Source organism: Carassius gibelio, chromosome B16 (genome assembly GCF_023724105.1).
Source record: "Carassius gibelio isolate Cgi1373 ecotype wild population from Czech Republic chromosome B16, carGib1.2-hapl.c, whole genome shotgun sequence".
Lineage (NCBI taxonomy): Eukaryota > Metazoa > Chordata > Actinopteri > Cypriniformes > Cyprinidae > Carassius > Carassius gibelio.
This window is the reverse complement of record NC_068411.1, coordinates 27,714,336-27,727,785: the sequence shown is the minus strand read 5'-3', so window position 1 is coordinate 27,727,785 and position 13,450 is coordinate 27,714,336. Positions and strand designations below refer to the sequence as shown.

The window sequence follows — 13,450 nt, the reverse complement described above, 5'->3', positions numbered from 1 at the left end:
AATACTTCAAAGTAAGTGGCTGGTGAACTGGGAATAGAATATGTAAACACTGAAGTTACTTACACAATGTGTATCTGATATGAATAAAACGTGTCGAATTATAATGGAAAGGATTATTATTACCTCTTCCATAGACATCAGTGTGTATTTTATAAAATGTATTTTTAGTACTTATGTGAATTTATTTGTATAAACAGTATGTGGTTGAAAACACTGAAAAGTTGCGACCTCTTCGTCTGGCGCGAATGATTTCAATGTAAAGACGCGTTTACGCACGTCTGGAGGTCTCGCGGCGCAGTAGACGAGTTATGAGTTATGAAAAAACGCTCTGCTCTGGACTCCGAAAATGTTGATCGACTTGTTTTCCTGTCCAGTGAATTTGTAATGGCCTTATTTTGCGCCTTTTTGCGCATTACAATATGCCTACCTAGTGTCGGTTACGTTCAATAAAAAAACACATATGGCCTGTTCTCAAGTCCATATAAAGTTTCATTTTTTGAACAGTTTTTTTAAATGGATTGAATCATGATTAAAAATAATCTTGGAGATTTTTAATTCCCTAAATCATAAATGAACCCTGAAGTGATGTTTTTCTTTTGTTATGGCAGCCGTCCCCTCTGCATATATATTTTTTCGAGAATGTTGCACTCCTGTTGCTGTTTGTTATTCCTCACGAAAGTTCATGCCAATAAATAAGAAATATTGCTGACTTTTGAATACTTTATATTTGACGTGTAAATAGTTATGCTATGACAAGAACAAAGCACGATAATATCGTCCATCATCGATCTCACAGGCTGACGATATGACGATTTGAAAAAAAGACCATATCGCTCAACACTAAGCCCTACCATAGTGTCTTATTCAAGCCCTGCTGCTCAGTTAAAAGCATTTCAAATGGCTGCTGAAACAAGATTAGACAACAAAGCTGGATGACAGATCAAATTAATGTGGCAATTACATCTTCCTCAACAGGAAAATGCAAATCAACTCAAACAAAGGCGTCAGTGTAAATGCTAACTAACAGAGTCATCACATAAAGATGATGACATTCTGCAGTCAAAAGTTCCCAGGTTTAAATCTCCCCTCCCTGCTGTAATGGTACATACTGTCAGCCCTGCCGTTGCCTCCCTGTAAGCTCTGACTCAAACTTTTCAACATAATGCCCATGACTCATGATTCCTTACTGGGCCCTCTCCACCCCTACGCCCAACAAAAAGGCAGGCGGCTCACAGTGCCACTGATGGACATAAAGAGCTTTTTCAGTGAGGGAGCTGCTCTCCCTCTCGTGTTGACTTTGTTTGGCAACTATAGAAGAGCAGCTAGAGAAAAACCAACAGCAAACATCTCTATCTGATGATTTCAAGGCATGTTAAGAGCTCCTGCCCAGAGCCGCTAATCAGACTAATCCACTGGGTGGGTATAAGATTAGTGACTCAAAACAGTTCCTCTCAATGTTCAAAGGAAATATGAAGAGCTAAATAAAACCTTGAACGACTCAGCAGCATATAGCTTGCTTCACACTCATCTGACATCCTTCATAACATTAGCTAGAGTGAGTCAGCATCTTCTATAATACAAAACAAACACAACAGGGCAGTAGTTCTAAAGGTCTGGGACCCCAGGACAAGGTCATAAGTCCATCTCTCAGCAGGACCATCCAACAAACAAAACTGGAAAAGACAGAAGTCATGCAGTTCTATTAAAAAATAAAATAAATTGTGGTACACCCAAAAATTTACATTTTCTGAAAATGTACTCGCGCTCAGGCCAAAGATTTAGGGGTGTTAACAGATTTGGAGAAATTTTGCATTACATCATTTTAGGGCCGTAGCTTTCGAATATTTTAGTAATCGAGTATTCTACCAAAAATGTTTTTGCTTAATTAAAGTGCAATATTAATTATGCAAGAGAAAATAAGACTCCTGGGTCCCTTAAAATGCAACAAATAAAGCCCTATTCGGACGGGACTAGTTTTACAGGGGGTCGTTAGAGAAATCTGCGTTTCACAGACGTACTTGGTGATTTTAATCCCGTCTGAATCTGCCACGTCTGTGTTTTTCTCACACAACCTCTGTGATAATTCCAGAGCAAATTACCTACCGTTTTTCAGCAAACTCAGTGATCCTCTGAGAAAACTAATCCCGTCCGAATGCGAATGTCTGTGATTGCCGGTGATATTTTATTTCACAACGCGTTTCCTTGTGTGTTTTGGCCAACGTGAATTACCGTAGATGCTCTTACCGCGCGGATGTTTGATATATTTGCTTAGCGGCAAATAAATAGTAATAAAAAAAAATACAAATAATGAAATCATGAGCAAGATCGCGTGAACTGTTAATACCGACTATTGTAATATCAGCATCAGGTAAGAATACTCATGTTCATTTATGTACTCAGTTACATAATGTTTTAATTACATTTAATAAAAAATAAATGAAAAAAAAAGGAAAACAAGTTAAACTAAAGGAACCACACATTAACATGGTTTTGCTATACTAGCCATTTAGTATTTATTGTGTAATAATACTAAGGCAATCATTCTGAATGAATGCAATGCACGCATACAGAGCGCGTAATCTCTGTGACGCCCAGATGCACAAATCAGACCCTCCCACCTCTGTAATAAACACGGAGATGTTAGTCCCATCCGAATTGGTACATGAAAATCAGACGTCAGGTGGTAAGAATCGAAACTCAAACGTAGTTTAGAAAACTAGTCCCGTCCGAATAGTGCTTAAGTTTCCTTTTTTAGAAAAAAATAATATTTTTATTTTTTAAATGCATAGAATGCAATGCATATATCAAAAATAAATATTTAATTATTACCCATTGTTTCTCTGTCTGTACTTGTACGGTTAACAATGACAATAAAGTTGACAGAAGAATTAAGTGCATTTAGTGCCATTCAGTTTGGGTTTTAAATAATTTAAATACCTTTACAGTTCTGTGTATGTGATGTGACCCTAATTTTACTCAAACCAAATGGTCAACTGCTCATGAAGTGACTGTCAGAGCAGTTCTGGAGATGTTGTACATGTGTTCACGTCCTTATTTAGTGAGAGGAAAGACGGTGAAATCACCGGAGTGTCACGCGAGCTTCAGTGTGTGTGATAAACGAAAGTCGCGCTTCTGCGCCATTCATTAACAGAGATACGCAGAACATGCAGTATTCATATTTAAATACACTGTTCCGGCTTAATATTAATATTAGTCCATATCGTGATTTGATTTAAGTGCAATGACATATTTTTGGTTAATTCATTAAATTTTAGGCAAATTCCGTGCCATTCCGCGCTAAACTGTAAATTCCATTTTTATGACTGGATTCCGTGATTCCCTCCGTGTTTTCTGCATTGCGGCAATCATAGGGCCCTATGTGGTTGTGGTATGCCAGCTCTATCTTGCAATGGACACACACCACAATGTTCTCTTTAGGTTTGCCCGCGGCCAGAAAATTAAACCACTGCTGACTCCTTGCAGTATTTCGGACTCAGCGCTTGTGGGTGACGTGAACGCGTTGTGTCAAATTAAAAAATCATTGCAAAGAACCTGACGTGAGATTTAAAATAAATTAAAAGAGGCTTTGAGGCAGAGGAATTTGCCTCATTCATTTTTTGTAATCGAGTTACTCGATGAATTGTTTCAGCCCTACATCATTTGCTTACCAATGGATCCTCTGCAATGAATGGGTGCCGTCAGAATGAGAGTCCAAACTGATAAAAACATCACAGTAATCCAATTAACATCTTATGAAATCAAAAGCTGCATGCAATAAACAAATCCATCATTAAAATTAATGAGTCCTCTATACATAATATTGCTTTCTCTGGTGAGAAATCTTTTCGTCTGAATTATCAGAGAAAACCGCTTATGGAAAGGGGCGTTACATTTCTGATGAGTGCTTGCAGTGTTCGGCCAATCACAATTCACTGGTTCAGCTGGACAATCAGAGAAGACTGCACTTGTCAGAAGGAGGGACTCTGTAGAAAATAACGCATTTGAGAGGGGCGGGACATAGACCTACATTAATGTACAGTATTTGAAAAATTGTGTTTTTTTTTTACATTAAAGCATGTCAACATATGTATACACCAAATACACAAAATAACGATCTTTAAAAAAAAGCATGTAAAAGCAGCCTTTAATAAACTGGGTAAATTAAAAATACAGTGGTTAAATTTTGAAGAAAAAAATATATAATTCTCTTTGTTTTAAAAAGGGTTATAAAAAAAAGAAAGTCATTATTGATATTGAACAATATTATATCGTTGTTAAATATTTCGTTTGCTATATCGCCCAGTCCTACACTCAACATCATATCTGTAGCATCATTATGGTATTCTGGTATTGCCAGTGACACCTAGGTGATGGATTGTAAACAGACAGCACCCAACAGATTTTTTTCTGCATTGGCTAGCTGGGCTTTTGTCTGTTACATAACGTGCATTGCTGCCAACACGTGGGTGCTTTAAGATAGCAGGATCACTGAAACAAGAGACACACAAGCAGAGGTCAACACGGTTGTGTTTGCTCTGTGCACTGAACTCTAGCCCTCTAACCTATATGACTGATGACTGCGATTGTGTTTAGGTTAAACTAATAACAGAGATTTGCATCAGTTTATGGAAATAACACATTCACTTGCAACCATTGCACCCCTATAAAGATAAAGAGAATTTATACTTCCATAAAGATGACCCTGGGTCAGTGTTAGAGAGTTCTGGGCCATTTGAAGAAACTGTCACTCAGGTTAGTGCGGTGTTGTCAAACATGTTTTAATGACCATGTGCATATGTTTATACATTTGGAGATACACACACACACACACACACACACACACACACACACACTCATACTAGGAATGGCACGATTCACTGAAAAAAAAAAAGGAACTGTTCGGTTCACCACACATGATTTGGTATGTGCTGGGACCATGGTTCAATTTAAATCTGACAAAGCTTCTGTAATATGGTTTGCTATAAATAACATGTAAAACAAACAGGGTTCAGCTAACATATTTTTCTGTTGATGGATGTGCATTCTGACTTCCCAGACATTACAACAACAGCGATTGAAAAAAAAAAAAAACCTTGGACAATCCATTCACTCTTGTTCAATGCAAATGCGGCATGCAGGAATATGAGCAGTCATTTATTCCGTCACCACGCGTGTGCTGATAGCGCCCGCTCACAAATGAGACCCGAATAGCACACGTTAATATGCGTTTAAACTAAACTCATTTAAGCTTTGCCAGTTTAAACATCTAAGAGACAAAGGACGCAAGCTTGCATGCGGTGAGAAGATTTGTGCGTACACTCACCCGAAGCACGCAAAAAGTGACAGTCTTTATATAAATCGAACAGCAACAACAAAGAAACCACTCACTGCCCTTGATTAAAAAGCTTTTGAAACTTTAATAAAAAATTATCTTAAATTTTTACAGTCCAATAAGCAGTGATGTTTTAAATAGGATAACTTAATTAAATTTCTGTATAAAACTAATGCTAGACGTACCTAAAAAAATAAATAAACAGAAACTCACTGTTTATTTTTTGTATCTTTACTCTAATGTATTTATTTGTGCTGTTGCTTGTAGTTGGACAGAATATTCTTATTTTTGTATTTTTATTAGAAAGTACAGTTTTTCCATAAACATAGCACATACCGAACTGTACCGAAACCGTGATTCTAAAACCGTGAAACAAACCGAACCTTGAAAAAGTTGAACTGTGTCACCCCTAGCATACACACACACACACACACACACACAAACACACGTAAAGCAATAACGTCATTGTTTTTTAGCCTTCATGGACCTGATAATAGCCTGAAATACTGACCAGGACAGCGGAAAAAAATCCCCAGTTGAGTTCAGATGCATGCAACAAGACTTGACATGCTTCTCCTGATTTGCTTGTCAGATCTCCTCAATATATCTTATGAAAAGCATGGTAATATAAATATGACAATGGAGCACTGCTCGCATCTTAATGTGAGTTTGAGTTAACAAAGTTTACTCTATGGCAACAATCTGCTTCTCCATGGTAGCTGATATCTGATTCAAAAACTGCTCATAGTACATTTGACTTCTTTTATCCCCAAAAGTAAGCTGACAAAAATACATGAGCGAGTTAGAAATTAGAATAATAGCTGCAGGTGCAATGACAGATAACACAAGTTAATAACACAAGAGTCAGCAACTAAAGAGGTTTGTTTGAATATGTTATAGACGTTGTTTCTCTTCAGGTGGTGTCTGCTCATGCAGACCTAATGACTAATAATGAACTCACTAGTGACAAACACCAGCATACATGAGCAAGATAAAACACTAACCAGCCATCTCTGCTGCTCATAATCCAAATTAGTAAAATAAAAATCTAAATTAAGGTGGCCAGACAATCATGATCTGAATATAAATGCAATACTGGGACTAGAAAGTCTGAGCTGAAATAATTTCTGAGGTTTGGAGCAGACCTCGACAGATGTATCAGAAGTCACTGATGAAGGGTTATGGGATGAATGATCCCCGTGGTTTTAGAGCTGCATTAATGAGCCCAACTGGTATCAAGCAACCACCACTGCTGAGATTGAAAGCAGGAGAGGCTGCTTGTCAATCACAACTTGACTCATGCTTGTCACGCTCACACCATGTCCTGACCACAGCCAACGGGAACATATTTGAAGTTTAAAGATTCTGCTCCATTAGCAAAATTGGAAAAAAAAAATAATAATAAAAAATAAAAAAAAATACATAAAAAAAAACACATCCATGGCCCAAATAAAATGAAGTTTTCTTGCTAATAAAATGCACATTCTTGTGCATACAAATTACAGCAGTGCATTAAGTATAATTTCATGAGCAAAGTGAATTATTGTCCATGCATAAATCAAACAAAGTCCAAAGAAGTCTTGTAAGATCTGATGAGCCAAGCAAACTTGTTTCTGGTGTAATCCATTTGGACATGAGATGTGTAGTATTATTATGTAACATCACTGCTAGGGCTCTGTCATGTGGCAAAGAGGAGATAGAACCAGTTTGCTCTCAAAACCCAGCTTGCACTCTCTCACTAATGCACCAAAACAGACCATTCAAAGATTAGACACTGAGGCCTGAAATCAAAGGCCGTCTCATGGGGCTGGGTGGGGATGTCTACACTCTTGGGAAATTCAAGGACTTCATCACAGATATATGCTCTTTAGCATCCTGTCCAGCCCCTCATTAAAAAGTAATTAGTGCAAAGCAAACCAATTGTTCAGCCAGAGCATGGAGTAACTGTTAATTTGTCCATTTGCAGTTAAGAAAATGTGCTAAACCGTCCAGATGCAGTCCTCTGTGACTCCTAATCAATATTTTCAAACTAGTGGTCACCAAGGCAGATATTTCAGCCAATATTTGGCATTTTTTTTTAAATATCGACATAAGACGATAAGTATTTTTGCTTGGCTGATGTGTTAGAGGCAGGACATTTTATTATGGTGGTGCTGAGAGCGGCACACTGTGCTCACATTCTATTAATAATAGGAAAAAGGAATCCATCTAATAAATTATTGGCAAAACGTTGATGACTAAACTTTTCTAATGTCAATTCTAATATTGGGAAATAGGTCAAAAGTCTGATGAGAGAGACATCTTGCAAATGTAAATGTAACAAACACCTTTGGAGCACTCTGTGTGACTAGAGCTTCCAACTCGTGTTCAAGCTCTTATCAGCAAAGCGCCAAGTTTAGAAAAGCCTGTTCTTGACTACTAAAAATAGCCATATATAATCATAGTCCAAAAAAAGCAACACAAAGTACAAAGTAAAGTCTGCAAAACAGACAGCAGTGAGAGAGGAATCAGGAGGGCAAGAAATCTGGCAAACCCCACGCTATGAATACCATGGAACACAATGAACTTTATTGATATGACGGAGAAGTTTTTTTTTTTTTTACAGCGAGACGAGCTTGCAGTAAATTATGTAATACTTTATTTCAGCTACAGTCCACTCTACCAAAGAATAAAGATAAAAGAATGATGTCACAGTCAACTTGTTTTTTTCTCTGAAAGGGTCACTGAGTTCAGGACAGGCACTGGAAACAGTGTGCATATACACTGTACGTTAGTAACAAATGCTGAGTTAGAAAATCTACAGAGTGCAGTGCCTTTTAAATAGCTTAAAGAATTTGTTTGGAAAATAGTTAAGAATTTGCTAAAGTCTACTTACATCTAACAATACAAATTCTAAAAGATACGCCTATCAGCAAAGCCAAACAATATCTGCCTCAACAGATTATTTCTTAGGAGTGCAGTACTCCATTTACTGCATTAAAACCCATTCTTCCACAGACTCTAATAAAATAAAAGAAATCAGTAAAGAAAAGGCAGAAAAAATTCCATCTGAGCCAGCCATCTTGGTAGCACAATGGCAGTTCTGCTTCATTGCTACAACTACTGCTGAGCTGCAAAAAATAAGAGATAAAAATGCAAGATAACGACAGTTATGTTTTCATTGACCCTGGCAAACAATCCTCCAAAGTTTTCACAGTGCAGGGGAGTTCGCCAACCCAAACTAAACAATGCTTAGGTCATACAACAAAGTCATACTGTGCTGTGTACATGGTTTGGGTTTCCCCTCTCTCATCCACATCTGACTGTGTAACATTTATGTATTTGAATTTAACAAACACGCCTTAGAAAACCAGACATCTGAGCAGCAATAGTCTGAAGCGCACAAACACGTTTGTCATTTGAAAAATGTGCAATGCTCACTGCGCCATGGTAAACTAGCAGCGGCTCCTACAAATACTATTGCTTGAATGATTAATGAGTTGTATTTACTCTGATGCTGTTATGCAATCCGTATTACTGTGGCTGGGTGTGGTTTGGGTTTTGATTCACACATCATTTTTAAAAGGCACATGTATTTAATGAGATTTTATCTAACGTTGCTGCTTCCTTTCATCAAGCAAAAGCAGTCTACCATGACCTTAAGTAAACTCAAAGAATCATATCTGTACAAAACGTTTAAGCAAGTCATGCTTAACTGCTTTGTTGTTCAAATAAGACACTTCAAACAAACCAATTCAAGGAGTGACTTTTCACCAGGGTAAACAGAAAAGTAATATTTCTTCCATAGAAAACACATGTATTATCAAGAAGGACATTTGGACCACACAACAAACTATAGGCAGCTCAACATAAATGATCCACAGCCTAAGGCAGCTACTCCTCATGTGAATCCCCACGTGCTGCAAACTCGACAGCCAGGCATCTTTACGTCAATAATCCCTGTGATGTCATCCCAGGCGAAAGACTCCTCTTCGGCTTCTCTGTGATAGGATTACAGCTGCTCTGGATCGAGACTGATGTTCAGGGCATGAGGAAAGAGCCATGTGATCAACACACTTTCACATCAGGCACTGGGCCCAGTGACAGTCAGTGCTGGTGGCTTGGGTAAACTGACGGTTACATGGCGGATATTGTTTATTTGACTCACTGGCTACTGTTTAGGACTAGCGGTTCTGCTTTTGTTGCACAGTATAATCTGCGGTGCTCTGAAGAATAGCGGTTTGTTAAGGAACACTGTAAAGTTGACGCATAGGTCTGGGGCAGCGGGGTATGCTGCTAGCGGGACTCTCCAGAGTAATGAATCAAACCGTGGGCACTGGCTGTCATCACATGGCCTTTTGGAGAAACCAAAAGAAAAGTTATTTCCTAGGAAGCTCCTTGTTGTAGAAGAAACAACCTGCATTTTAAAGCTACATCTTAACATCTAGCCGTTAGAGACAATGCTCTTTGACTAGACATAATATGAGCAGTTAGTCACTTTTATTCAGGGTCAATTCACCAGGAGCAAACTGCTCGATCTAGTGCTTCGTTTAAGGACACAATGCTGATGGTGCATGTTGGCTCATATCAAATGGAAACATATTGTTCCTTTATATATAAAGAAGCAAGAAGTCTACAGCTGAGGGTCTCATATCAAGTTAATATTGTAACATGTTTATCAGGGCAGATGATTGTTGTGGTAGCATTTTGGCTCAGTGCTAACACTGTAAGTGATATGAAGTCTCTGCCCCAACTGGTCTCATTGACCAGCTGTTCACAGGCCCACTGGTGAGGGGACACCTCTTAAATTTTCATAATTAACAAGTAGCACCTGCATGTTCTTACCTGACACCCAGCTCGCAATTAGCTCTCAAAAATAAATAAACAAAACAAGGAATTACACATTAACAGACTGATGTGAAGCTCTGAATATAAGCATTGGTTTTCAGGTGTCTGAAACACATCAAATATTCTTACATGCCACGTTTGGTCAATTATGCACAATGCCTGTACACTATTTTTAAACTACTTTTCATTCATTACTGTTAGCATGTAAGAATGAAAAGGAAAACAAAGCCAAAACTACTTAAAAGTCCCAGACAGGATATGTCCAGGAAAAAAAGGATGCATGGTTACCTTACAGGTATCACTATTACTACTAAATAGTGATGATCATGCAGTCATGCACACTGCTGCAAACTGGACCAACTTCTCTAAACTGTTTTACCAATGAAGTTAAGTTGCCAAAAAACATTAATAACATCATGTAGAGTAAGAAATGAGGGAGCAGGGACCTACAAAGCACAGTCCACTCTTGTTCTTTAGTTCCAGGTGTGCTGGAAATAGAGTATGACTCAGAGGAAAAAAACCTCTAAGATCATGTAACTTTCAACCTGTTTACTGCAAACTGTAAAACAACACACTTTTCTGGGTATTACACAAGGTCTTTGTGCTTCTGAGTAAACTACAGAATGAAAAGAACATTAGTCTGAATTAAGGTTGGGCTGATAAATGATGCCATCACGATGTTGCACCAACATCGTACTCTGAACAAAAGTGAATGCCCATGTTCATTTGTCAACTATGCAGGAATAAAAACAAATAAAAATTCATAATGAGGCTGATATGTTGGTCTGTGTTTAAACTAGGATTATTTTCAAGGTCCACAAAAAAAAAAAGAAAAGAAAACAAGCCCAAATGATCTAAAACACTAAAACGTTGTTTGCATGTCCTACTTTCATGTTTAGGGGTGGCTGCCTTCACTAAACAACAAGCTGACAAAAGAGCTTGTAAATACAGAGCTGAATAATTCAAGGCTGAGTGTAACCGTACCCACACATTGTAGGGATTCAAACCATGGCAGCAAGAGCCAAAAGCTTTCATTTTAAGCGGGGTTTGATAATTAGCGCCCCACACTCTGAGAACTCTGTCAAACTCCACCAGAAGAAAAGAAAAAGGACAGTTGTGGAAAAAAAAATTGATTATTAACATATATTCCTTACAATTTCAAATTCAGAATTGGGTCACTGAAAAGCACTGCCATTCAACAGACTCTGAAATTGGCGCAATCACAAAACAAAACATTTCACCTGTCCTTGGCTGGTTGCTGTAATATACAGTTAAAGATGCGATCAGTAAGACTTTGTTTGCGTTTAGCAAACTCTTATTATTTTATTAATTTTAACAACTGAAGTCCCACTGTTTATTCTCAACCTGTGTAAAACTGCTAATTGACAGATTTTATCAATAGCGCGACACATGATGTCGATATGGCAGTGCCCATACAAAGGCAATCAGTTCCACGTTGAATAAAATATGATTTTTTTTTTAGATGACTCAAGTGGTTGGCTGCCATTTACTTCTACATGAGTAAAACTTTTTAATTGTAAAAAATTACTGAGTGCTAAATATTAAATATTGCTACGTGTGTGTGTCAACATTATACATCTTGAATATTAATATTTATTGGTAAAAATTATTGAGTGGCCCTTAAACCTATATATGTATATTATAATCTTCTGAATGAATGCATTTGCAATTCACAAGATCTTTAGTTGAATTGGCATATGAAGATAACGGAGGATATAGATCAGGTTATCATATAACACAATGGATATAATATGCACAATGAAACAGTATGAGATACACTGCACACAACATGATAAGCTACAGTAACGTTACATACAAAAAATGGCAAACAAATGAGACACACATATAACGTTACCTATATATGACAACCAAATACCTGTGAAGTACGACGGGTCAGTGGGCTGAAAGGAGTGTCCACAACCATAGGCAGCCAGATGGTAGCTTCAAAAGTGTTCATTAATCTATAACACATTTTCACTTCTTACTAATTTAAAGCTTTGAAGCCCAACAATTTGTCCTTCTTGACCAGTTAGTTAGCAGCTCGGCTAGCGGACAGTGATTGACTCTCAAAGTTGCTGGGACACTATTATTGCTTTAGCCCACAAACTGAGGATCAAGTCTTGTTATATACAATTGAGAGCATTTATTAAGTCTTGTAATGAACTTTTATAGTCTATGACGGTTAACGTTAGTTAATTTAGTTTCGGCAGTTAAAGAAGGGTCAACCATACGCTCACCGTCCCTCTCAGAGTGTGTCCAGCCTAAAACATGACCTAACGGCCAACTTTCTCTTATTAACGTTCTACTTTCGCACAGTTTTTTCACATAAAGCATTTAATCTGGCGTCAAACTGTGGATAAAGCGGAAATAACGGACACTTTAGTTTTATCACCGACACTCGGCCGCTGAAGAATTCCGTTACAAAACGCTCGTGAGGGGTTTTCAGGCTCGCGCAGCTAAAGCTAATGTATTTGCGCGCTTACCTCGAGCGGCCTCACGGAATTTCTCTCTCATTTCCATCCACTCTGTCTTTCGTTCGCAGAAATTCACTTCCTCCGGGGGTAATGTGCTATTCAGGTTTGTGTGAACGTCAAAAATACGCCCTGCTTCTTGTCTTGAAAAGACTTGACGACTAAGTACATTCTTACTCCCACAACAACAACAATGTCAACCGAGGCGCTACAAATCCGCCCATCTAAGGAAACTCAACTGGCCGTTTGGGCCAATCAGAGAGAGAGTTGAGTTTGACAGGCACATGTGTGAGCCAATGGCGGTAGGAGTTTCCTTTTAAGCTCCGCCTGCGGGACAGAGAAAGGCTCATGTGAAGAGCAAGTGGGAGCTCAGTATTCCACGCTGGTTGGTTAACCGCATTGTACACGATGGGCATCGGTTCGAGTAACCTATGAAAAAAAATTTCCTTGAGTGACAAAGCCTAAGGAACAATTTTATTTAAGGGGGACCGTCTTAGTCATTTTACAAATTGCTGATGCTGGAAAAACGTCATCAGCATCTTGTCTGGTCAATTCCACCTTCTGTCAGCATGACCTCAGAAGTCATCTTTCCTTTGTGATAAGTTGACGCCTATCATGTCAGTGGAAAACTGGCCTAAAAACATTTCCTAATAGAGATATGACATTCCTATGTGGTGAACATTCCAGATCTGATGTAAAAATAAAAGCAAAGCAGATCAAATATTTGTGTAATTATCAATTCCGCTTAAAAGTTAGCAATTCAATATGCAACTATCTCAACACAAAGTCATTGTGTGTC

General features: G+C 38.1%; 1 protein-coding gene across 9 annotated transcripts in view; it reads right to left on the bottom strand.

Moving 5' to 3' along the window:
• Positions 1-12,885, bottom strand: part of otud7b (OTU deubiquitinase 7B) — a 28,351-nt gene extending 15,466 nt beyond the window's left edge. For 6 of the 9 annotated variants that reach the window (XM_052578323.1, XM_052578324.1, XM_052578326.1 and 3 more), the window contains exon 1: positions 12,664-12,865. The gene's annotated coding sequence lies outside the window, so the exon portion shown is untranslated. Of the gene's footprint in view, positions 1-12,056; positions 12,142-12,663 lie in introns of all 9 variants that reach the window. The other 3 variants (XM_052578321.1, XM_052578328.1, XM_052578327.1) reach the window with 2 other exon arrangements.
• Between the last annotated feature and the right edge of the window lie 565 nt (positions 12,886-13,450).